At 37.2% G+C, this 27,718-nt stretch overlaps 1 long non-coding RNA gene across 1 annotated transcript; it reads right to left on the bottom strand.

Annotated features, from left to right (window-relative positions):
* Positions 1-19,802: 19,802 nt before the first annotated feature.
* On the bottom strand, positions 19,803-20,835 carry LOC112176509. The gene is made up of 2 exons (XR_002926961.2): positions 20,564-20,835; positions 19,803-19,945 (listed from the first exon to the last, which is right to left on the bottom strand). It is a non-coding gene; the product is annotated as an uncharacterized LOC112176509 (long non-coding RNA).
* Between the last annotated feature and the right edge of the window lie 6,883 nt (positions 20,836-27,718).

Raw genomic sequence — 27,718 nt, 5'->3', positions numbered from 1 at the left:
ATTACAGACTGATAAACCAAGAGCCTCACTCTTGGGTAAACAGCTAAACGTTGTTTAGTTACTCATAATGATAAGACTGACTTACTTGTGATGAAAGCTCACTACTTCACACTAGACAGGAAGGAAAAAGCACACTGCTACTATGGCTTTCTTACTTCTTGAGAGAATTTTATTCTTCCCAATTTTTGAATGCCTTACAACTGAAACTTAAAGTTCCTAATATAGGGAGCGGAACTCAAACTAGAATTCAAAACTACAAAATGAACAAGACAACTCCGTGATTATCTGCTTCAAGGTTCGAAAAATCGCTAGGCGCTAGTCGGGCGGTGGGCTGGGGAGGAGTGCCCAGGCGGCTAGGTGGTTTTGTGTTTTTTAATTTTAATTTTATTTTTATAGCTTTTATTTATGTAATTAAAAATATTCAAAGACTTAAAGAGTAATCAAATTGTACCTAGAAATTTAGAATATTCAAATTTTAAGAGAGTCCTAACTCCTAATTCCTAAATAAGCATACATAAAGAGTTAAAGACTAAAGTGATAAAATTGCACCTAGAATATTCAATTTTAAGAGAGTCCTAATTCTTAAATAAGCATACGTAAAGAGTTAAAGACTAAAGTGATAAAACAATTGCAAGCCTAAATGGCTATCTACTTCATTAGTAGCATTAGATCCTCGGGAAGATGCCATCCTATTTTACCCTATTAATAAACAAACAATGAAATAAATAAAACAAAAACAATAAAACAAATAATAAACAAACAGATTTAGAAGCAATATTATCATAGTGAGCCCCCAAATTGAAAGTCGCAAAGTCACAGTCAGTGGAATCCCCTAGTTGAGCATATAGCAATATATGAAATCTGATATGAAATCTATTCACTAACAATTAGCTGCAGCACAAAATAATAGCCTGATATGAAATCTCTTCATATTCACAACAACGACTTAAATGGTTCCGGTTCCCATATGAATATGGTGCTTCAATTAGCCAAAAAAAGAAAAGAAAAAAAAAGACAGTGTGTGCTTCAAAAGGAAGATCAAAACTTCAGCTCTTACAATTCGCAGATCAAAATATATTACAGTTCCCATATGAGACTAGCAGAGTAACGAACATTCAAATCCAGTTACCCAGAATCCCAGATTATCACTTTTCTAGTTTTCAGAATACAGAACAATGAATACAGAACATTCAAACCCAGTTACCCAGTTACATCAATCTTCTGAAACTGTAAAATTGAGCTTAGCCCAACTCAAATCAGCTACTCCACACATTCTTCTATGGTTCTACCATATAAACCAATCAAATTTTCAAATTTTTCTTTCACTTCTCTTCCAAAACAATCAAAGTTTCACTTTTTTCTTTCATTAATCAAATTCTGGAGCAAAACACAATTTCTGAGATTAAAGATAAGAACTTACGGAGCAGAGGAAGTCTGAGGTGGTGGAGCAGAGGTGCAATGGAGCTTCGGTGGCTCGGGGGGAGCTGCGGTGGAAGCGTGGAGAAGAGCTGCAGTGGAGGAGTGAAGCAGAGCTGCGGCCTGATTTTGGGATCGAATGATTTGGAAATTGGGATCGAAAGCTGCGGTCTCATTTAGGTTTAGGTTTGCTGAAAAGAGGAAAACAGCCTAGACGCCCAAACCGCCCAGACCGCTCAAGCGGGCGGCCGCCTAATCCCTCTCCGCCTAATGCTGCCGATTACCTATTACTCGCCTCGGCCTCTCGCCGCCCAGCGCCTAGGCGGCCTGGGCGGCCGTTTTTTAGAACATTGATCTGTTTTCGTGAGTGCTCTTGATGATGGAGGTCGACTGGCAAAAGCAGATTCCTTTAGGTGAAATGTTTTTCACCTGCTTTCTTTTTGAAAAGCAAAAGCAGTTTTTGGGAAACGTCCAAAGTTGCTTTCGGTGCTTTCTACACCTGCTGCTTCACATGTTCTCGTCCGTTTCTGAGTTGCAACCGAGGACAAAGGAGTTGCTATCCATCCTTGCCATTCTGACAGTAGTTGCATTTTCCTTGACGTCTGTATCTACATACATCTTGTAGTGGTTGTCCTTTTCAAGCTTGTCAACCCACTGTAAGCATGCCAGTGTCGAGTCTATCTCTTTTCTTGTGAGAGATATGAAGAGGTTACTGTTGATTGCTTCAGGATGATCATAAGCAGTGATAATTGTTTTTTCTCCTACTGCCAGGAAAGTATTTCTTGTATCTTCTTGGATGATCTTCTTGATGTATTTGAGAGACATGGCCTTCATCCATGGAATACTTGAATTCGGCTGGCCATTGTAGCCAACACAGGCGGGCTGAAGATATATTTTTTGAATAATCCTCACATAATGATAAGGAGAAATGTATTCAACTTCACCGTTTGTTCTATGAATCCATTCTGGTAGAGTAGATCACTAGATTTGAACTTCAGTCTGAGAGTACAGTTATTTTTTCTGACATTTTTGACTGTGTTGACGATGATAGGGGGTAGGCCTTTGAGATCATCATTTGTTTTGGTCCATAGAATACGGACAAAACCATTTTCAACAAGCCAAAGCTTGTGTTCTTGAGGATGTTCACTCTGAACATTAACACCATATCTTCCAACATAAGGTCCTGCAACAATGAAGAGGGTTGGAGGAATACAACTTTCAGAATTATGGCTTCCAATCAGATCATGGAAGTCACACCAATCTGATTCTTTGAGTGCTATGATAGGAACTCTAGCACTTTCTAGATCTTCAAGATAATGAATTTTTTCACTTCTAACAGCACTCTGCTATATATGAACTTCTTCATGCTGTGGTCTAGCATTTTCATGGAGTTCTTCAGCTAATGCTAACAAAGCTAGGAACATAATACCACTGTTTCTTTCTTGAAAGACAAATAAGAGGTTATCCAGGATTGCCTTCTGCTGGTAAGCTAGCCTCCTGGTGGTAAGCTAGCCTCCTGCTAGTTCTGAACACAGGATCAACAAAGGTTCTTAATTCATAACTAAAAACATTTATAACTCCGTTTGGAGTTGGTTTGCTTTTTGGCAAAGCAACAGCCGTCAACGGTCTTGATGAGCCTTTACCGTCTGCCGTTTGAGACGGGCTAGCCAATCCTTTACCCTGGGATTTATCAGTTGTGGCTAGTCCTTTTGGACTTAGCAGAAACCTTTTGAAGATTTTTTCTTTAGGATCCTCAGTAGTTTTCTGTTCTTTCCCAGTTCTTCTGCTTCTGGGGTTGCGACCTTCGTCGTCGTCTTTTCGGCTGAACATTGCCATTTATCTAGTTAGGGCATCTGGAAGATAGTTCTTGTTTCCTGCAATAAACTCAACAATATAATCATATTGGTTAAGAAATAATTGCCAGTTGGCTAATCTTCCTCTATCAGCAGCTTTATCAAGTTTAAAATTGTTAAAATTCTTTACTCTAACACAATCGGTGCGGACAGTAGAGAGTTTTCCAAGAAAAGCTGGAGAATTTAAAATTGTTTTCTTGATAGCCAAGATTTGTTTTTCCCCTGTGGGATAATTCAATTCTGCAGGGCTGAATTTGCTACTACAAAATTTACAGATATTTTCAATGTTAGTTCTAGGCGTTTTTGCCAGAACAACACCAGACCAGTAATTATCACTCGCATCTGTTTGGAGGATAATTTCATCATTTTCCTCTGGTTGTTATAGAGGGGGGAGGTTTTTGCAGAGATTTTTTATCTGTTTTACAATTTTTTCATCATCTTCAGTGAAGTTCCATTTTCTCTTTGAACTTGTTTTAGGAGATAACATTGCTGTTAGCCCTGAGATTTTGGGAATGAAATCTCTCCCATAATTGATAACTCCTAAGAATCTTTCTAGACTCTTAACATCAGGAATTCTGTCTGGGAACTTCAAGATTTTCTTCAGGATGTGAGGTTGGAGTTTTATTACTCCATTCTTGATGTTTATTCCTAAGAAATCGACTTCATCGAGGATAAAGAAGATTTTCTTTTCTCCTAGGATAATTCCGTGCTGAACTATCAGTTTTACAACCTTATAGAGGTGTTTCATGTGCTCTTCTCTGTTTTTGGAGAAGACAAGGATGTCATCAATATAGACAACACAGAATTCAACCACATGTTTGAAGATGTTATCCATCTTTCTTTGGAAGATTGAGGGGGCTTGTTTTAGACCAAAAGGCATTACTAACCATTCGTAATGTCCTTGTGCTGTTCTGAATGCAGTGAGAGGAACACTCTCAGGATGCATCTTGACTTGCCAAAATCCCGACTTTGCGTCGAATTTTAAAAAGACTTTAGCTCATCTGAGCTGATTGATCAGGACTCTTACCTGAGCAATTTGATAACTGTCTTTGACAGTAGTCAATTACCATTCTAGCTTTGCCTCTTCGGTTTTCTGCATGATTTCTCACGTAGAATACTAGAGCATGATGAGGGATAGTGGATGGTTGAATTAATCTCTTGTTCAGGAGATCTTCAATATCTTTTCTGAATTCTTTCTGGTCTTCCTCTTTGTACTGAGGAATAGTTTTGACATGACAGATGGCATTCATGTAATGTAATCTTAATTCAAATACCACTGGGTCTTTTTCCCAAAACTCCTAAGGGTCTATATCGATGTTCTGCTCGAGTAGTTTCTTGATTTTATCAAGAGTGAGAGTTCTTTGAGACTCAAGCTGATTCTGAAAGTGCTTGAGGTTATGCTCATGGATGAATCTAGCTTCTTCGTTTGCACTAGTTGTTTCTTCTTCTTCTTCTTCTTCATCTTCAGAAGATGCTTCTTCAATAAGTAGTTCGTCTTGTTGTTTAATTTGGAGGATGGTTTCAAATTTGGGTTGTAGGGGGTAAGATCACCACTATTCTATTGCGATCTTTGATATTGTGTAGTAAAGTTTGGACCTACTACACTTTTTGGCTTGAGTAAGCCGGTCTGCCCAGAACACCCGTTCTCATTTTCTGAAGCCTATCGCTTCTTCATCTTGGATGAATCTCTATAGGAGAATAAAATCATTTCCCAACAAGAATTCTGATCCTTGGCCTTCAGATTGCCAAAGAGTGTTGATAACAAATGTTCCTCCACCAATGGTGATATGAACATTTCTAGCTACTTTGATCATGGTTAGGTGGCCTCCATCAAACTGGACACTAGTAGCTATTCTTTTCTTATCTTCTTTCCAGAGTTCTTCTGGAATTGCAATCCTTTTTGCAACTATGAATCTTGATCCATTGTCTACAAATGCATGTAGATGATATTTCTTATGGTCAGAGAATTTGAGTCCAATATGTAGTTGCTGTATCTACTAGTAGAGATGACTTTCGATTGTTGAAGCTCGCTTTTTTGAACTTGTTCCTGCTGTATGAATGATTTACATTCTTCTAGAACATTTTCTGATATTTCAACCAGTTCTATAGTTGTATCGAGTTTTTCTTCTTCAATTTTTTCTTCCTTTATTTTTGAGGAAGATGGTTCCATAATTTGTTGGAACTGAGTTTCTAATTCTTTCACTTTTTTCTCAGAGAAATATTCTTCATATTCTTGTTCCACCAGTTGGCTGACAAGACCATTCTTGGTCTTTCTTCTTGCTTCAGCTATGAAGCATTATTTGTGATAAGTCTTTTTTGACGTTTCACAGAACATAGGAAGTCCATTCTTTTCATGACATAAACAGTAGTCACAAACGAATGTACCAGGGTTCACCTGGTAAGCCTACGATATTGCCTCCGTCTTACTTTCTTCCCAGTTTTTGACATGTAGAGCATTCATCTATCTAGATTCTAAATACTCCACTTCAGAATCTGTTTCCGAATCAGATGAGTCTTCTTCTTCACACCAGGCAGAGTAAACCGACCTATCGTCTTCTTCATCGTCAGAATAAGCTATTTCGTAGCCCTTCATGTTTGTTGTTTCTACTATAGGCTCATATGCTTCAAATAGAGCTTTAGTAGATCATTTACCCTTTTCCGAGCATTCATTGGCATAGTGTCATTCGGCTTTACATAACCAGCATCCGCAAGCTTTCTTGAGTATTCTGAGAATTGACTCGGTGATTTTTATTTTTCTTGAAGAATTTCTTTTTAGGATCTTCATCCTGTTGTTTTTTGTAATTGGAAATTTTCTTGAATTTCCAATCTTTTTTCTTATTACTCTTTTCGAATTTTTTCGAGTAATATTTTTTTTGTTTTTTTGTGGAACTTGGATTCATGACATCCCCAGTTGGTTGGCATATCCAGTATTCCATAACAGAAATTTTCAACTCCTTTGAGTTGTTTCTTGGCCATCTTGGCTCTAAGATTGGGTTTGCATTGTTCTTTCAGTAATTGCCTGATTCTGTCGGCAATTCCTCCAACTGAAAATCTTTCAATTGGTTTTTCAGTTATGCTTTCTCTCATAGCTGTTCTCCAGTGTTCAGGGAGTTTTCTGTGCAATAGGTTAACTATATTAGTATTTTCTAGTTCTCCGATTGTACAATAGTATTCTTGAAATTCATTCAAGTATTCTTCAAAATATCTCATGTCACAAATTTTGTGAGCATAGATATTTGATTTGGCTGTTTCTTTAGCCTTTTCACTCAGATTTGAAAGATCTCCACAAAACTGATCGTACAGGGGCATTGCAAAATCATACGGAGATTTTGAATTTTTGATTTCTTCAAGCCAGTCTTTTCCTCTGGCAGTCTCTTTGAAAGAGAAGTAATACTTTTTTACTGCTCCAGTGAGAGTAGTTTCATAGTACACCTGAAGATCTGGTGCTACAAATTTTCCAAGGGTTAGAGCAGAAGCCATTATCAGGCTATCAACCCATTGGTCAAGAGTTTTTCTCTTGTCAAGAGCTTTATCTAGATTTAACCAGATACTATGAGTGGAAATTGGTATTCTGGGTATGTATATTGTCCTCTGGGACAAATATTTGAGAATTTCTTTCTCCATTTTTGCCAATAGGGGCTTTCTGTGTAGGGAGTTTTATTTTTCCCTTTTCTCTTATGATGACAGTTTTGGAGTTTTCTCCTTCTTCCATTTCAATATCCTGATAGGGAAGGAGTTTTCTTTCCTTACCTGGTTTGAAAATTTTCATTTATTCGATTAGTTTTTTTAATCTTTCAGGATTTTCGCAGGATTCTGCTTCATCATATAAGTCATAGAGCTTTTGTGCTCTAAGCATATTTGTTGCTCTGTTTAGATTAGCTTCTAATTCTTCTTCAGTGATAGACTTTGTTGGATCTTCAACAGAGAATTTAGTACCACTAACACTAGATTCTCTAGTGCTGTAGCTTCTTCTAAGAAGATTGTTGTTTATCCTGACATTTTCATGACAGACGTCACTTTTTCTGTGATCGTGGAATTTTAGACTGATATCTCCAGTCTTTCTGCTTTCATATATTGCCGCTTTGGCATTTTCTGCTGGTTTTTTCGGACCAGACAATTTCCATTCAATAGGCAAAGTTACGCCATTCCAAGTAACCTTGTGGATATGCTGTGAATGGTTTTTCTAGCTGGTGAGGAAACCAGTAGTAAGACCTGGGATATTTGATATCCTCGTTTTAGGTTCTACTGTGATACTCATCAATTTATAGTATATTCTGTAAACTATAGCCAGTTATTGCATACCTTTTTTCATTGATATGCCATCTGTCTTGACTCTCAATCTTAGACAGTGAGCTACATATTTCAAGCTGGTTGAGAAATTTGGGAAGCAGTTGAAATATGCCACTTGATTACACAAAGATGCTTCAAGGGTTTCCAACAGACTAGCTTGAAAATCTATTAGTCTATTGTCTTGTAAGACACATAGAACTGAACAGTTTATACCTTCTCGGGCAAGAAGTTTTATGCCTACTTGGACTGCTCCAATGTGCATAAATTGATAAGTTTTTGTTCTTGCTCTGGCAACTTCTGCAGGAGTAATCATTAGTAGATCTGTTTCTCCTGTTGTAGAGGGGATTGTAAATTCTAATAATGTGAAATGATGGCTATCCAACAAATCAAATTTCCCTCTTTTATAGATTTGTTTAAAATATAACTTTGGAATTGCGGAATTTTTTATCTCCTGTTCAATTTCGTTGAATTCGAATTCTTCAGCATTTAGGAGTTGTACTCCTTTCTTTTTCCCGAAGATGCTTATCATTTTGACATCTCTTGTATCTTTCGGGATTTCGTACCGAATACTAGTATGACTAGTAGATGGTTCCAGAAAAATCATGTTAGGAACAAGATTCTTATCTGGTTTTTCTAATGGTTTAAATCCATTAGCTTTCTTTGTTTTTACTGTAGGCACTTTCTTGTCCTTCAGTATATTTTTCATAGATTCCAGCGCTTTTTGCTGTTCATTGATTTTTCTACTAACATTTGTTAGCTTTTCTTCTTCCGTTTTTGGAAGTTCTTTGATATAATCTAGTTTGTTTTCCAATTTTTCTAATTGGTAGATTATACATGGTAGTTTTTCTAGATGATCTTGACATCTAAATAATTCTTTCAGTAGGGAAACATCAGAATATGTAAGTAGAGAATTCAACTTCTCTAATATTAATTCAGACATTATCCCCATTGGGGATTCCCCTTTGAGCTATTTTATAAGCTCTGATACCAGTGAATTTCGGATCTAACCGATGCTCAAATAATCAAGAGGTTTTTGTTCCTCTTTGAGAATAAATTTCAAGTCTTCAATATTCTTTTCAAGTTTATAGATAATTTTCTGTACTAGGAAGATTCTATCCCACTAATCTGGTGTTTCTCTAATGAGTCTATTCCTATAATTGCTTGCTTTTCTTAATTTTTCTCTTTCGTCTGCGAATTCTTGACTTGTTCCCTTGCATAAAGGAATTAACTCTAGTCTGTCTACAATAGGAATTATGAATAGTGAAAATTAACTGCTTACTTTTGAGTGCAGAGGATAGATCTATAGCTGCAATATTATTAAACAAATAAACACCAAGTATGGGCCCACTACGCTTTGTCAGGTTTTTTATTTTTATTTATTTTTTATCTGAAAAGTTAACAGAAAAGTTAATGGTGTATATCAAAATGAAAAGATGAAGCAAACTTTGTACACTAATCTGATAGTTATGAAATTTGGTATACTAAAGTGTAAAATGGTTTAAAGATGGTATATGGTTTGTGACTTTTTCCCTTATATATATACTAGACAGGCCCCACACACTGTCTGTGAAAGTTGATATTTTTTAAAAACAGCGAGTTGGTAGTTTTTTGTGCAAGTTTGTGTTTTTTTTTCCACGTACTTATCTGCTTCCCACTTTTACATTTTTTTTTCTTTTTCTATTTATTTTATAAATTGACTATTTTACCCTTATATGTTTTATGAGTGTTAAAGTTTTTTAATAATCCAGGGTTATTATGGTATATTTTTTCTGTTTTGCCTAACAAATTTTCTTCTCTTAATATATATATATATATATATATATATATATATATATATATATACGGAGCAGATTGAGAGAGGACGTCCGCACTTTTCCTAAAGCGAGGATGACGGCATTGCAGCCCAACTCAGGCCACGACGGTGCTGCGCCAGTTGCCGAAGGGAGGCCAGGGGTCGGACGGACCAGTCTGCAGTCGAGTGGAGTCGCCGGCGATGAGGTTGCAGTGTTGCAGGTCAGGTTGCTGCCCATAAACCTGCAACCGCGACCTCCTCCGACCTCGATCGCTATCCAGAAGCCATTTGGGATGCTTCCGACCCGATTCGCGTCGCCGTCCGGGCCTGAGCGGGGCTGCAGCGCCGTCGTCCGCACTTTAACGAAAGTGCAGAGAGGATATATATATATATATATATATATATATATATAATTTCACAAACAGTACACCAAGTAAATGGCACTAATAATTCTTATACATAAAGTTCCAAACCAATAATTTCGGTACACAAAATCTGAAACTCGACCCATTATCAGTACATGATGTCATTGACGCAGTTAATTTGACACCGAAATGTCTATTATGCCCTCAGTTCTTTTTTTTAATAATTTTTTTTTCTGTTCTTTTTTCCTTTGTTTTTATCTCTTTCTTCTTCCTTCTTTCGGCTCCACGAAACCCACCTCTGTTTTCATGTGAGAAGAAGCCCGAGCTCACCCACTTCAGCATCCACTCTCTCCTCCTCCTCCAACGGCGGCGGCGGCAACACCACCACGCCCCAAAACAAAATCAAATCTTGTCCTGCAATATCTACTTCTCCCCAAACTCTGGAAAATCGCCGTACAAGCCACCGCCGATGGCATCGAATTTGCATGCCTTCGTTCTCCAACCTTCAGCTCAAATTGAACCAGACCACCACTAGGGCTATGATCAACACCCCCTTGTTCACCAAAACTCAATCGCCTCGACTTCTATCTTCGACCAGAGCCACCTCCCTCGCAGCCGCGGGCGCATGAGTACCTCAACGCCGCCATGTAAGATTGCCGACGACCTCTCCTTGTTTCGGTAAGACGATCTCAAAGCCCTCTTGGTTAATTGATTAAGTTTTAGTCCAGATTGGAATGAGTTGTTAATTTTGAGTTCTTTGGTTGGTGTTCTTGAGTGCTGAACTTAGAAGAAACGATGGAATTTAGCTCCGAATGAGAGCTTCTGGTCTTGTTGTTGTTAAGTTTTTAAGGGGAAAATGAAGAACTGAGGAATGTAGCAAGTTGCGGTGCGCGATTTTCAGTATTGTGGTATCGAAACGCACCTCTTCGACGAGGTTGGCTTTCTGGGTTTGGGTGTGGGGAGAGAGAGAGAGAGAGAGAGAGAGAGAGAGAGAGAGAAAAAACTGTTTTTCCTTCTCTCTTTTTTTTTATAAAAAAAATGAATTAGAGTGTGAGAGTACCAAATTATCCTTTTCTGCAAGGTAATATTTAACAGCGTCATTGAGACATTGACGTCATGTCTACATAGTGGGTCGGGCTCAAAAGTCCATGTACCAATATGTTAAGTTTGGAACTTTATGTATGGAAATTATTAGTGGCATTTACTTGGTGTACTGTTTGTAAAATTTTCCCATATATATATATATATATATATATATGCTGCTTTAGGTATATAACTTCAATTCATCCCATTTTGCTTTGCACCACCTTAACTGAAACCATATTATTATTATTGCTTTGTTCTACTTTCTCCAATGGAAATGCCAACTGAGGATTATCTCATATTTCCTTGAGAATCTGGGCTCTACTAATATTTGTGCTGAATCATATTCTCAACTCTTTATTGCTGACAAGAAATAAAATACTCCTGCAATATTAGTTGTCTGGGTCAAGTAGACAGGTCCTGCAAATCAGGTACGGGGCTGTAATGGGTGCGTTCACGGCCAACAAGCCGAAATGTGAATATTTCTTATTTAATGAAAAAAGAATAAAAGAGAGAATAATTAAAGAGGAATAAAAAATGCAGGGTTCTCATCAATTAGTAGAACTTTAGCAATAAGTATAGAGCACTATCTCCTTGACATGAAATACGTGAAAGACGTATTTAATTATAAATGAAAAAACTTGATAATTGCTTGGCTGTAAGGAGAATATCTCCTTGCATGTAAGGAGCAAATGACGAATGTGAGAAGCCAAAGCCTTATTCTCTGGATATCATTCCCAATTCAATGCGAAGGAAGTAGTCAGTAGTGATTTAGTCGAACATTAAGAAAAAGAGAAATAAGGAGACTAAGAAGATGACAAAGAATGTGAAGGAAGTAGTACGTGATGGATTTAGTTGATATTTAGAACAAGTTGCGTAGTTCTTTAACACTATAGGAGGCCGGGAATCCTCAGTCATAGCCAGAGACTAGTGCAATGGAGAATATCTCTCCCTTAATGACTGACATATATGCTATCGAGACATGCTTGATTTATAAAAATAAATGAAAACCGATCATATCAAAGCAGACAATTATCTTATTAGGTCATTAACTTTTTCAAATACTCGTATAACTTGCTCATGTTTTAGAAAATTAGAAATTGGAAGAGAATAAGCTGCATTTTTTTATATTGATAATATGAGCATTTTTATATAGAAGATTACAACAAGAGAATATGCGTCTTACAAGAAAACTAAATCATACATTGAAAAAGATATCTCCGAGAATATCTGTAAGACTGACCCTATTACAACTTGGACAAGTCACTAGAGTTTGGACCAGACACATAATCCAGATATACTTGAACACTCCCCCTTGTATCGCCAAAATGCGGTGTTTATCTCGTTGCCTCGTCAAAAACCTTGTCGAGTAACAGAAACTCAATGAGACAAAAATAACCTCAGTCGAAGGAGAAAAAGAGTATAACACACCCCTGACCTTCACGTTTCAAGACTATACATGTAGACATCTCCCCCTGATGTCTGCATCTCCCCCTGATGACTACGATCATGGGAATTCGGATAACTTCTGTAAACGATACTACCAACACGTTTCTTGAAAGTGGAATTAGGCAATGACTTAGTGAACAAGTTTGTCATATCGTCCTCAAATTGAACCTAGTTCGCTTTAATCTTGTGAAGAGTCTGTTGTTGCTGATTATACTTGGTGTTGTCACTTTTGATGTAGCATTGCTTCATTTGTTCAATGCAAGTAGCATTATCCCTCATAAATGCTCGTAGGCTCATCTGTGGCAGACTTCAAATTACAATTGCTTTGAACATGCGTAATTATGAATCCAATTCATATACAATCACGAACCGCTTCGTGAAGAGCAATAATCTCTGCATGGTTCAAAGATATAATGACCAGGGTTTTTTCTATAGACCTCCAAGATATTGCGGTCTTACGTATGGTGAACACATAACCAGTTTGAGAATGACCTTTGTGTGGGTCAAAGAGATACCCAGAATCAGAAAAACCTTCCAAAACACTAATGTTGTTTTGGGATGGGGATAGAGAACGCAGGTCAGTGTTGGCGGCATTCTTAGTGTGTGATTGGTCTGAATCCATAATCCCTCTGTAGGGATATATTATACCCATATCAATTGTACATCTCAAGTATTGAACAATATCTTTTATACCAATCCAATTGCGTCACATTGGCGCAGAGCTATACCTAGCTAACAAGTTCACTGCAAATGAAATGTTCGGTCTTGTGCATTGAGCTAAGTACAATAATGTGCCTATTATACTCAAATATGACACCTTTGCCTCTCGCACATCTTTGTCATCATCATTCGGACGAAGATGATCTTTTTTAGGATCAAGACTACGGACGATCATGGGCATGCATGAAGGCTTGACATTGTCAAAACGCCTAAGCATCCATCAACACGGTGCTCAAGTTCCAAACCGAGGCAAAATGGTGTTCTCCCAAGATCCTTCATCTCAAAATCAAATTTCAAATGTTTAGCGGTTTCCCTTAACTCTTTAAAGGCATCCAATGAAGATCACGTCACCAAGATAAAATCGGAAACTTGTCATGGAAATGCACGGGCATATCCCTTCCCAATCAAGCAGTCACTTTTGTGAGCGTTTCAACTTCTTCGCAAATGTGCTCCATGGTCTAGAGCCACTTGACTTGGTTAAATGAAGTCCATCAGGGACTTTCATGTATATTTTGTATCTAGTTCCCCATAGAGATACGTAGTGACCACATTTATAAGCTGCATGTTTAGTTATTCAGAAACTACCAAACTGACAGGGTAGTGGAGTGTAATGACATCCATTACTAGAGAATATGTCTCCTCGTAGTCGATTCCAGGGCATTTGTGAGACGTCTTACGCCATAAGGCGAGATTACCATCTCTTTTTCTCATCACGCCTTCAAACGAAGACCCATTGGTCAATAGGTTTTATGTTAGGTGGTGTTGGCATCACTGGCTCGAAAAACCTTCCTCTTCTTAGAAAATCTAACTTAACTTGGATCGCATCTTTCCATTTAGGCCAATTTTCTCTACTTTGGCATTCATTCATCAACAGAGGGTGGTTCGATATCATCGGACTCAACAAACTTATGCGCTATGAAATGCTCAAATACATCATCAATCATGATGGAGTTTTTATTTCACATCTCATATACACTAGTGTAATTTTAAGAGAGCTCTATATTTCAGGAGTAGATTCTGACGTTGAGGCGTCCCCCAATGATAACTATAATCTGGAACATTCTCATGAGACGGATTTTGAGTGTCGACGATCAAATGATTGAGTTGTGCCAAAGCATCATTCGAACCCACGTGCCTCCCATATATCCTAGCTGAGACCATGGTCTGTAACGCCAGAGTGTCACTCTCTATGGCATTGCTGCCACGCCTATCTCCGTGTAGGGTGGCACTACGTCATCTCATAGGGACATCTATCCTTGCAGACATGTTTGCAGCAGATATGTGTGATCTCGTCACTTTGGCGGGGATCGAGATGAGACATAGTGATGATAGACCATGACAATTCATGTCTTTCCTGTTGAACATTCGTGTCCTTATCTCCCCCTAACGACGGGAAGACTATCTCATCAAAGTGACAATCCGCAAGACATGCGGTAAAGAGATCACCTAGCAAGGGTATTAAGTGGCGGACGATAGTTGGAGTCTCAAATCTAACGTAGTTGCCAATTCGTCTGTGGGGACCCATCGTAGTGTGCTATGGCGGCGCAATAGGCACATAAATGGCACACTCAAATATGTGTAAGTACGAGATACTTGTACCCAGTCACTAGTAGTAACGCCTTCATTGTTTGAGTGGCGGTAGGTCATAGACGAATTAACATAGCTGCATGCGACATTGCATGACACCAAGTGTATATAGGGAGATTGGTGTGCATTACCAATGTCCAGGCTACTATTGTAGTCGTTTTCATGAGACCATTTGGGTGTGCACATGAGAATATGATGTCCAACATCAGTCCCATTGGTATGCAATAATCATCAAAAATCTTCGTTGTAAACTTTGTAGCATTGTCAAGTCCAATTGACTGAATGAAATGATCCGAGGAGTGAGCCTGTCACCATATAATTTAAGCTAGGAGTGTAGTAGAAGCAGCAATACAAGTGGACAATGACACTACACATGACCAGCCTGTTTGCATGTCAACCAACATCATGAAATATTTAACTCTCTGCAAGTTGGTTGAATTGATCCACAAAATCTCCTTGGATTATATGTAAGAACCGAATGAGTATTTTCGTATCTTTTGCGTAGGATGGTTTTGGTCCTAATTTCCATAAGGAACAGGCTTTGCAAAACAAGGGAGGGGCCTTATAAGCAACCAATGAAGAATTTGGTTGGGCTTGAGCATCTAAAACGCTACTGGAAGCAAAGTTGGTGATTGCAGCATGACCTGGAGCGTCATCACCATGATGGACACCATTCATGGTGTCATGGATATTGACTACACTAGCCCTAAGTTGGCAGTGGATGGCTATGGTGCCAGAGGTAGCAGTGGCGGTCACACTTAGTCAATCTTTGATTCTTGCTTCGTTTCGCTCGAAAGAATGAAATCTTTAGCAGACGGATCATCGTATCATGACTAGGACGACCTATCTTGTCGTGATAAAGCCAATATGTGTCTAAATCCAAGAGAACTTCTCCCATAATTGGATTTAATAGCTCGAATAATGATGACATAAAATCCACTAGAAAGACACATAAGTTTCTCTAATATGCGCCTTTGTTCGCAATCATTAAAGATAGTGCAAATGAACTCTTTTTCGTTCTCTATATGCATTTCTGCATGGAATTTGTTGACTTAAATAGCTCAATAGGGTTCAATTTGCTTAGGAGTGTAGAGAGTTTCTGTGATAGTAATCAAGGTGTGATTTGGCAAGAGGAATTTGGGCCATTACATATCCTTGAACTTATCTTGATGGCCCAGCCATCATAGTCACATAGGAATATGCATAGAATTAAAATGGAGTCATAATGAAAAGAATTCAAAATTTTATTCATAAGATAATGGAGTACATCATTGTTTCTTAACCATTAAGAGAATCTAATCCAAATACTAGCTAATGCAAACGTTTGACTTTTTTCAGTAACTTAAAAAAAAAAATATGACCAGGTGAGGAGAGAGATGTCAGAGGAGCAAGTACCACTGAACTAGTTTTCATAATGCTAGAAAGACTAACATTAGAAATTTTTGAGCGTAATCGCTCCCAAAAAATTAGATTCCAAGAGGTATTGGATTACATCGAAACAATGATGTATTTGTGGTCGATCGTATCTTCTCAACAAACTCTAAGTTTGTTCGGCTTAAGTCTCCCCATGAAATAAGAAATGGAGGTAGAAGAAGGAAGATTGCAAGTCTCTGAGAAAAAGAAAAGAAATTGAAAGTACGGAAAGCTAGAACGTTTAATAAAAAATACATTTTTTTGAAGTCACCGAAAAATTGAGTGGAAAATTTACTGAAAAAAGTAGTCTAAAATCGCAGGGAAAATTATTGGTGGTCGAAGGTGAGGGGTCGACGAGGGGTCAATGAGGCTGTGAGGGGGTTGCTACGTGTATGCGTGTTGAGGTGAGGCTAATCAAGGGCTCAGCATGTGGTCTGCAAGCGAGGGCGTGCGCTGGCAAGGCTAACCGAGGGGACTGCAAGAGACGACGTGAGCTGGCGAGGCTAACCGAGGGGTCAGCTAGGGGCGCAGGGGCGCATGCAGAGGCAGGCACACTGGCGAGGCTATCCAAGCTAGACTAAAAAATCCAGTTCATTGGCTTTGGCGGCCGGTTAGGTGCTTTTTCTGCCGGTTCTTGGAATGATTTGATCAGTTCTAAAATCCTCAAGTCGAGACTGCTGCTGACAAGGTTTTGTGGCAAGAGGAGGTCTGGAAGGCGGCGAACTAGTGAAGAATTGATTTCTGCATCCGAGGGCCAATTTTGTACTTTTCCTGCCAGTTCTTGAGATTCCGCCACCGGTTCTAGACTCTTGGGGTCTAGGTCTTCAAGGTGTGCGGTGGAGGCTGAAAGGGTCTCAAGGTTTTGTATTTTTTTTTTTTGTGTTGGCTATTTGATTCAGGGTTAAGACTTTGTGCTGATAACATGTTTTAGGAAATCAGAAATTGGGAGAGAATAAGCTATATCTTTCATTGATAATAAAGGCCTCTTTATCTATACTATTATTAAAAAAAAGACTTTATTAGCCAAAGCAGAAAAAATATACCATAATGACCCTGGATTATTAAAAAACTTTAACACTAATAAAACCGATAAGGGTAAAATAGTCAATTTATAAAATAAACAGAAAATAGAAAAAAGAAAAAAAAATGTTAAAGTAGGAAGCAGATAAAGTACGTGAAAAAAAAAAACACAAACTTGCACAAAAAACTACCAACTCCTGGAAAAAAAAAAAAAAAACTACCCATTCACAGTTTTTAAAAAAATCAATTTTCACACACAGTGTGTGGGGTCCGTCTAGCATTGAGTATTACAACCAGAGAATATGCGTCTTACAAGGAAACTGAATCATATATTGAATAAAATATCTCTGAGAATATCTGTAAAACTAACCCTACTACAATTTGGACAAATCACTAGAGTTTAAGCCAAACATATAATCCAGATATACTTAAACAGCTCATAAGTTGTAATACCCATTTTTAATACCAGAGTAATTCTTGCGTGGGTCAGCCGCCGCACCGCCACCTGCTGCTGACCAATCACTGTCCAAGCAGGGAGTTATTTTAGATATTTTACATTTCAAAACCAGATAAAAATTTCTAAGATTTGATTGAACAGCCGCATGCCACGTGGTGCGGCTTGCCCGTGCCTAACAATTTTTCTTAATACCACGTACTTTACGCGAGTAAGAATTAGTAAATCTTAGTAATCGAGGGTTTTTCTTAGGTGCCTCAAAATATCAAGGCCGGTTCGCGATTCGATGTAAGGAGGAAATGACAAATTTGAGAGGGAAGCCAAACCCTATTCTCTGGATGTCATTCCCAATCAATTTCTTGTCGGGAGTAACAAAATGACAAAACTGTGAAGGAATTAGTGTTTTAGACCGTCTCTGCACATAAGGAAAAAGACAAACAAAATAAACAGTGATATAACGTTTGCGCTTTAGAAGAGAGAGCCAAGAAAAGTTGCGCATCCTCAAAGCTAGAGACTAGTGCAAAGGAGAATCTCTCTCTCTCTCTTCTAGGTATGACTTGAAATATATACTTTACCTATATTTTCTCTGAAAGCTCATGTTCTTCTGTATTTAGTCGTGTCACATCTGTTGCCATCTTCATGTAAGTCCAAATTCAATCATCAACACAAGGTGGAACGAATTAGTTATGTTAGTCTCTATCAGAATGTGATTCATCACAGGCGCAGCCGCGCAGAGAAATCATTCCACAAGAAAAAGGAGAATATGTACTCTGCATCATATCACACCGGCCGGGCCGGCCCCAATGATCGAAGTCTAATACATGTTAGGCTTAACCACCATAGAATTTGAACACCGGCCCTGTTATGGATAGGGACTCAAATCTTCTGCCACTAGTCGCTGTCTGCAACTCCATCTCTCAGCTGTGTTGTAGAGCAACCATTGGTTCTGCATTCCAAGCACGTTGGTGTACGTTGGGGCGTATGTGGCTAAATCTTTCTGAGACCCAAAAGAGCACAGTGTTCTTTCCCATTTTCTTTTTGGAGCATAAAGAGAGACTAGTGAGTATACAAATTGGCTATCTCTATTTCTCTAAATGGGGATGGGGAGTCGACTTGGGGACCGTATAACGAGTCATATCACAGGTTACCTTTCCCAATTCCTGATCTCTTCTTGAAGTTTCTTTCTTGAAAAAAGTCGTTGGTTACCGATGAATAATATCATCCGAAAATAGTATATCAGACAATTAAGTAATGTCATTTTTCATTTGAAGTGAGGAAAATAAATTATCTTTTCTTTAGTCAAGTGATATTGTCTAAAGGGTAGTAAATTGAGAAGTTATCCAATATAGTTAAGGAACCTTAAAATCAATGATTGAAGACGAACAATTGCAGCCATCAAAATCTTTAGGGCAACTCGCCCATTAATTTCGAAATTATATTCTTGCACTTTTGACTTGTTAGGGTCTTTATTCAATACATTCTACCTATGTAAAAAATTTGTTGTCCGAGTAATTAGGCTTCTCTATAATTTTTATATTATAAAAGCATAAGATGTCTTTTGGGTTTGGTCAAATTCAAATTTGACATATGACATGGCAAAATTGACATGTTAATAATTTGTCTAAACTTAGCTCCAATGGAGATGTCAAAATTGAGTATTATTTTAATATATATCATTCTATTTATGTTATTTTCCCTTATTTTCTTCTATCTTGTAAATCAAAGATCTCATAGTCCACACTCCACACAATGAATGCTACTAGTTCAAGAGATGCAATTGAGAGGGTGAGAGCTTGAGATCTGAACTTTGAGTTGGGAATATAGAGCAGCAAATAGAAACAACTGAAAACAAAAACTTTGAGTTGGGAATACAAAGTAGCAAACATAAACAGATGAAAACAAGAAAAAATATGGTACTTCAATAAGAACACAATGTCTTTCCCACTCTTTTCATTCACTTCATCGGTGTAGTATTGCATCCCAAAACTGAGACCAATTCCTCTAACATGATCAATCATTCAAGCATGCATCAAAATTCGAAAGACAACATGGCCAAGAACAACAATTTCATTCAGTAATCGAATTTGTAACAATAACAAGCAAGAAATTAATTCATACGCACCGTAGATGGGAATTGAAATCATATGTGCCCATTTTGCTACCTCCGTCAATTCGAAGATATAGAGAAGAATGACAAAATGGGCACTGATGAATCGAACTCGATCAATAAAGCATTAATCTTTCAACTATTCATCTGCGATCCGTCCATAAACTCAACCCACGTTCACTGCTTTTGCTTTCTTTACATCAGTGTTTTCCTTTCAGGCTTGCATGAGAGTGGATTTCACATATAATTTTTCTCGTTTTGCACTTTTGCTCTGAGAGAAAAAGAGAAATTGTAAACGGCCCTGCATTTAAATTCTTTTACATGAATGTTTTTTTTTTTCTCTAATAACCTCGATCTTTTTTTCTTCTGTTCTCAAATACTCTGTTTATATTTAGCCTGCCAAGCATAAAGAGTCAACATCAAATTCATTATGAAATGAGCTCAACTTTCATACCATTTGAACATCCATATATATGAAAGTACTAACACAAACATTTATCAGAACAACAGAGAATAACTGCTATGAGATAGAGATAATGCAAAAACCTTCTTAGTCTGAGTTGCAGAGAATAAAGCTGTTTGTCTATCTTGCACATTTAGTAGAAACTCAAATCAGCTAAATCAACCACAAAGCATAACCAATGGGTTTACAATATGCATTTACATTAATCTATGAAAACAAAAGCAGCCCAAATGTGTTTCCGAAAGGCATAATCCATTGTTCCTAGGAATTTAAAGTCAGGTTAACCATTTCGCATAACCCAGATTTCAATCTCACAGAACCTGTCCCCTCTAAGAATGATCCAACTCACCACTAAAGTTTTGATAGCCAAATTTTGTACATCTGTACCAGCCAACAAAACTATCGAAGATCACTCAAAATTTAAGACAACCCCAAAACTAGTTTTGAAAACCCCAAAATCATAAATTACCAATCAACTCACACTCCCAAGACCCATATTTCGATTAGAAAATAAGGTAAGAAGGGAATAACTAAAACTAAATCTAACCAACCTTCATTGGTCTGGGCATTGGTGACCACAAGGTCAAAATCAATACGTCTTCTCCTTCCATCCTCTTGTAGAGCATTAATCTGCAAATTCATCAATTCTTCATCTTTAGCAAGATTCCAAAGTTCCTCATTTGCAGCATCTGAAGATGACTCTGAAAAATTTTCAATTCATGTTCATGATATTCAAGAACCGAGAAGAAATTTTGTAGGAAGATTGTTTCTTTCTCTGGAATTTCTGTGTTCTGTGTGAGATGTAGGAAGAGAGAGGCGAGAAGGAAAGACAGGGAAACAATAAAAAAATAAATGACCGAGGGAGTTCAAGCTGTCAAATTTGACAGAGGAAAGCTTTATGTCAAATCCACGTGTAAATGAGATATGGGTTGGAGGAGAGTTTGGTCTGTCAAAACTATTCGTTGGACTTCCACATGGCAAATGACCACTCCGTTGGAGATGGTCTAAGGAAGCAAAAGTCAAAACTTTAAGCAATTTTTCTTCTCCAACTCCAACAGATTCCCTATTTTACAGCAATTTCTACAATCTCCATAATTCTTTCTTAGAGCAACTCCAACAGCTTCCCTATATTTTGATTTTTCTCTATTTTAAGGAAAAATAAGGCTCTTTTGCTACAACAGATTCTCTATAACTTCTCAGTTTAGGGACAAACTAAATTCCCTAAATTTACAGCAATCTCTACAATTTTAAGGAATAATTATGGAGATTTTAGAGATTGTTGTAAAATAGAGAATCTGTTAGAGTTTGAGAAGAAAAATAGGCTAAAGCTTTGACTTTTGCTTATTTATAATACAGAAATTATAGAAAAGCTGTTAGAATTGCTCTTAAAATTTTAGAGATTGTTGTAAATTTAGGGAATTTCGTTTTCTCTTTCCTCACTAGTCCTAAAATGGGGATAGTTATAGGGAATGACAATGATATGGAGCCTCAATGAGGCCTAAGATTTATGGTCTCAAATCCTAAGTGTCATGCCATGTAAGTAAATAAAAATTTATTTTCAATTTCATATAATATGTCTTGCCACATCATACTATTTCAACACAAACTTTACCCTTTTACATTTTCTTTTAAATATTAGGGGGTGAATTAATTACATTAATAAATTTAATTAGGTGACAAAAAAAAATATCAGCTATTAATTATATACTAATTTAAGAGATGTGTCTACATATTCTTTGATCAATATTTTTCTTCATTTAATTAAGGATTAAATTCAGTTTACTCCCCTGAACTTTGGGATTAAAATCAGATTGGTCTCTCTTTTTGAAAATCAATCTCGATGATCCCTATACTCTCAAATGACATCACCCGACTCCAAAATTTGAATTTGGCTCCAAAAGTGACTTTAGTTGTTGACTTGGATCGAGCCGACATAGAATCCCACTTTTCAGCCTCTGACCCTCAATTTGGAAAAAATGTCCAAACTACCCCTTGTTACCCCAAAAACCAGAAAAGCTGCCTCTCTCTCTCTCTACCCTCAGGCTCAGCACAATAGGCTTCTCTCTTCTTCTTCTTCTTCGCTGCCATGAAGACCCAGATACCAACGGCCCGCAAAGTCAACATGGAAGCAAGCAAGCAACAACTACTAATATACACCTTCTTAATCCCAATTCCCCCAAAATCCCCAATTTCCTCTAACCCTAATTTCAATTTTTGATCACTTTTGAGCTGTGAATTGTTGATCTTCACCTCTAACACTAATACACACCTTCTTCCTCCTCCTCCTCCTCCTCTGCACAGATGGCCAACTTAACACTTTTCTCCGATCACGAGATTCTGATGATACCAAACACCTTCTCTTCACTCTCCGGCATCTTCGACTCAAAACCTAAGAGGGATTCTCTTGGTTTCATGGACTTGCTCAGCAATGCGGGGGACTACGCTCCTCTGTTTGATTTCGAGACCCAAACGACGTTGTCTAACTTGTTGATGATGATGATGCCACCTCAGCAGTCGTCGCCGAAGAGTGAGACTAACTTCGAGGCCTTGAACTCTACCGCCAATACTGCTCTTACAACACCCAACTCGTCTTCGATCTCGTCCTTGTCTAACGAAGCTCATGCGGCGAATAATAATGAGGAGCAAATCACGACAAAAGCATATGAGGAAGAAGATGCTGACTAAGATTCGGACAAGACCCAGAAATAGTAAGCTTCATTTCCACGCCTTTCTTTTAATCGACCAAATTTATTGAGTCTGATTCATGATAATGATTATTTGGAGTGTTTGGGTTTTTGATTTTCATGATGGATCTGGTGTAGTTGCTAACCTAGACGACAGGTACAGATGGCGCAAGTACGGCCAACAGCCCTTCTCCAAGGTTTATGCGTGTGTGAGGGATTTGGATTGGAAGAGGAGAGATCTTCGCAATTTGCTTCTGGGTTTGTGTATGTGAGCTCTCTCCTCCACCACTGGTTTTGATCAATTTGGGATAGTATTCTTTAAAAAAAAAAATTTGGGTGAATTTAGCCTAAAGGTTAGTTTGGGAATTTTGCATTCTTAGAGGTTGTAAAGCTGAAAAGTGGGACCCTATATGGGCTCAAAGTCAGCAGCTGACGTCATTTTTGGAGCCAAATTCAAATTTTGGAGTCGAGTGATGTCATTTGAGAGTATAGGGACCATCGAGATTGATTTTCAGAAAGATGAACCAATCTGATTTTAACCCCAAAGTTCGGGAGAGTAAACTGACTTTAATCATTTAATTAAATTTTTTCCTTTAATTTTTCTTCCCAAATGGCATTAATATATTGAATTATGTGTCAATAAATAGACGTTAACTGTTCATCCACAAAAATATAATAATTTGAGAAATACTAATGTCTAAATTAAGAGGTAAGAAAAAATTACACGTTAGCAACCATTAATTAACATTTACAATTTAAATATAAGGGAAAAACAAACAAAAAAAATAATAAATTCAGATCTAACGTTTAAATCCTAACTACATAAAGAGAAAACAATGAACAAAAGAATAAATACAATCATATGAATATGTATTTTTCACATGGGTGGTGCTATTCAGACACATTTTTTCTCTATTCACACACCATCTTTATTTTTCTATTACTTTAATTCAATTTTCTTTTAAAAATTACTCTAACTACCCTTCCTTATAATTATGTTTCTTTTTCTTTTTTCTATTTGGCAAGTCAATTATTCTCAAATCCTAAACCCTTATTTTCCCGCAAACACAAAAGACATTAAAACTCTTTTCGATTCCCTCTTTTCTTTTTCATCAAAAACTTCTCTAACATAGTCATTCTATCTCTCTATTATGATATTTTGAAGTTTAATCATGATAGAACAAGAAACTTTAGACCCATCTTTTGAGAAAATTTTACATTTGAATTGCAATGGAGTCATGGAAAAAAAATGAGTTCAGTGATCATTTGAGCCCCTTTGAATCCATTATTCCTAGTAAGATTCTAACTGAAATTATTTGGTGTATTCGAATCCATTGAGCAACTATAGAACTTTACAACAGCCTAATAATGATAGCCTTATGATTATAAATATGATTTGTTCTACTATATTATGCTAGTAGAACATAATTTTTTCCCGACACGAAGATTGCAACTCATTGCATTCAATATTATGTAGAGCATCTCCAAATTTTGTGTACATTATCAGTTGCAATGTGGAACTTGTGGCTAAAGTGGATAAAAAGCTAATTCCATTTTTTTTTTCAATTTGAGGATGATGCACCTGGATTAAGAGTCATAAACAAACGAGCATTGAGTTTGGTACTTTACAAAGTATGAGAACAAACTTTACAATTTGGATTCAGTTGGGTGAAAGTGATTACCAGGGAAGCATATTCTTTGTCTAATAATACAGGTCTTTCTCTACTTAATAAAAGTATTATTCTTCCTTCATTTATAGGTAAAAAAAATTGAATTATTGTATAATGATGTTTGATTCATGATTGAATTGCCAAATGGAAAAAAAGAAAAAGATTTACAAGGGAGGGTAGTTAGGGTAATTTATAAAAAATATTGAATTAAAGTAATAGAAAATTAGAAGGGGTGTGTGAATAGAGAAAAAGTGTGTGAATAGCACCACCCTTTTCACATTATATTTTCAAAATTTGCAAGAACCCAACAAAGGTTGAACTCACATACATGTGGTATGTATGTATTGACTGAATCTATTAATCGAATGTACGTGCAAATCTATTGACTGAATTACATGAAATTTTTTCTACTCTTAATTGAAGAAAAAAATATTGTTGATTAAATCTAAGCATGAGTGTAATGAAAAAAAAAAAATGAAAGAAAGCCAAATTTTTTTTTTTTAGAAGAAAGCCAATATAATTTAGAGTCATTAGATTTTGGAAGGATAAGATGGTCTTTTTCTCAAGAATTATATGACATGATTTGACAAATAGGTGATTTGTGTAGATGACATGACATGACACCTAAGATTGAGGCAACAAATCATTTTCCTTATAGGGAATCTGTTGGAGCAAAACAGTCTTATTTTTTCCTAAAATAGAGAAAAATTAATATATAGAGAAGCTGTTTGAGTTATTCTATACTCGATAATGAAGATGTCATCTTCTTAGATCCTCCGGGTTATTCTAGGGTTTCTTGCTGTGGTGACTCATGGCGGCTCTGAAGTTTCGACTAGCATGGGCAGGCATCCCTTACCTTCTGGTTGCATTGACGATGGCGGCGTATGAGCAATCCCTCACCTTCTCGTCTCGACTCTCGCAAGGGAGATCTCTCGACGGCAATCGACTTTCTTTGATGGTGGTCTTGTACCTTGGAATCAGAAGGGTGAGGGTGCTCTCCCTTCTACTCCTCTTCTAGGCAGCGGTTGTTATCGTACCGTTGATGGTGATGGTGGTCATGCTTGTATCTTCGGATCAAGATTAGAGGTGTGGAGTTATGTTATGGAGGGAGGCTCTTCTACTGGAGGCGGTGATGCATCCAAACCGGGCTTCCTTCTCTATGATGTCGCTGTGGTGGGTGATTTTGTTCCTAAGGAAGATGATGGAGCTACATGTATGGATGAATGGGCGTTGGCGTCGGGTTTTGGCTTTTCGATCGGTGGTCAAGGTCTGGTCCCTTCTGGAGGCTATGATGGCTTTGATCTGATACAGTCTTACACTTCTACGTACAAGGACGATGGTGGCTATGGTGTTCTCGCTGGCGACGGCCTTGCTGACTACAGCGGCGGTGGTGGGTTGGAGGACACTAGCAGGGCTCTTGGTGGCTTTGGGCTTTTGCTAAGGTTTCTCATAATTGGGCCTGTTGGGTTAGTATAGGCTGGATTAACTTGGGCTCATGAAATGTTTAGGTTTATTGTTTTTATTTTAGCTTTGGGTTATTATCATTTTTCACGAAATGATGATGGCCCTATTATCTCCTTTATTTGTAAGTAACCAGTAGCCTCGTAGGTAGTTTATTGATTTCGGGATTACTTTGTTTCTTGTTTTTGCGCTTAATAAAAAAATGTGGGTGTGCTATGTAGTATGCTCCTGTGAGGGGTGTGCTAGAATTGTGTGCTCTATGTAATGACTTCTACTGACGGCCCTCTGGACAAGTCATTATTGTACTGCTTGCTGAAATGCTGAATAAAATTGACTTTTTCACCTAAAAAAAAGTTATTCTATACTCAGTTTCTACTACAAGGAGCACGGAAAAAGAAAAAGAGCATTTCATGATAACAGTAGAAGGCATAGAACGGACTAAAAGTCATTAAAGTTAATGAATCGAAATCCAATTGATATTATAAAATATGAATCCATCAAATCCAATTCACCAAGTCCTTTTCCACCACGTTCATAAAGAGTTAATGAATATGAATCGAAATCCAATTCATATACATAATATATGGAGCCGTTAATTGCCTCTAGAATATTAGCATGATAAGGGAGAGTTTGATTAAATATTGCTGGAAATTTCTATATTTTCGACACGTAGTCCAGCATCTTAGGAATGATTTGATGAACAGAATCGTATAAATGCTGAAAAATCATGCAAAACAGTTTCATAGACTTAGTTTTTTAGGCCATTAGGCCCTGCATTAAAAATTTACACAGACCAATAACAAACCTCTAAAACAAATAAAATCAAACCCATTATTCTAATTTCTTTTCTTTAGTAGGGTTAATCTTGATCTTGTTATTGACTTGAGCCTGCACAACGTCCATATCCCAACAGTTTGAACGAAAAAGATTGATAACTGCCATCAGAAGTCTAGAGACAACGTGACCTAATTTAACTCGTTTTGATGTCTGCAGTAACGCTTTTTCAAAGTTTAAATATGAATAGCTAGGTCACCTTTGAGTATTTGACACTTGCGTTATCCATTTCTTAGGCCAAGAGTTTTGCATATTAGTCGTAGAGTTAGAAATTTGTTAGTATATTGATAATATTAATGAAAGAGATATACGTCCAGGCGAACTTATTTTTATTTTTTATATTTAAAGAAAAATGTAATAGAGATTGGGACAAAATCTATAAAGTGTCTTTCTTTGAAAGAATATAATTATTTTGCATATGAGATTGATACATCATATGACATTCTTCAATAGCCATTCTTCAGATTGTTGCTTAATATGACTATATGCATCATATATATTATCTGCATTTCTATTTTATAGACAATGCATGCTACCCACTTTCCAACCAAGATCTTTTCCCCCCCAATCACATAATAATTTTGAGGTGTGAAAATAAATAAACCGCTGTATAAGCACACAGCTTTTGACTTTTGAACTAACTTTGATGCTAAGTGGCTAATTACCGACTCTAAGATGAGAAAATTTTCTTCCGAAGAAAGAAGATTCCATGCCTAGAAAGAGCAAAGATAAGTCCTCTCCTAAGCATGACCAAAGTTCATATTATAAATGTGATCGACTCAAGATCACTCACTGTCACTGCTTTACCAAATTCACCAACCGTTCTAGTAATGCATTCTGTGGATGACCTCTATAAGCTTTGTACACTTTTCACTAAATGAAATTGTGAGCTACGTACCTTGGTAGATTTGGAAACAAATTCAGGACCATATATTCTATCAGTCATTAAATGAAAAAAGAAAAATCCAAATAAACTAATATTAATTGTAATGACCCACCAACCCAGTATAATAAATTAGCCTAGTGCAATGATGCAATAATGAAATCCATTTTCTTT

Source organism: Rosa chinensis, chromosome 7 (genome assembly GCF_002994745.2).
Source record: "Rosa chinensis cultivar Old Blush chromosome 7, RchiOBHm-V2, whole genome shotgun sequence".
NCBI classification, from domain to species: Eukaryota; Viridiplantae; Streptophyta; class Magnoliopsida; order Rosales; family Rosaceae; genus Rosa; species Rosa chinensis.
Note: the sequence above shows the minus strand (reverse complement) of the source record. Positions and strands in the feature narration are given on the sequence as shown.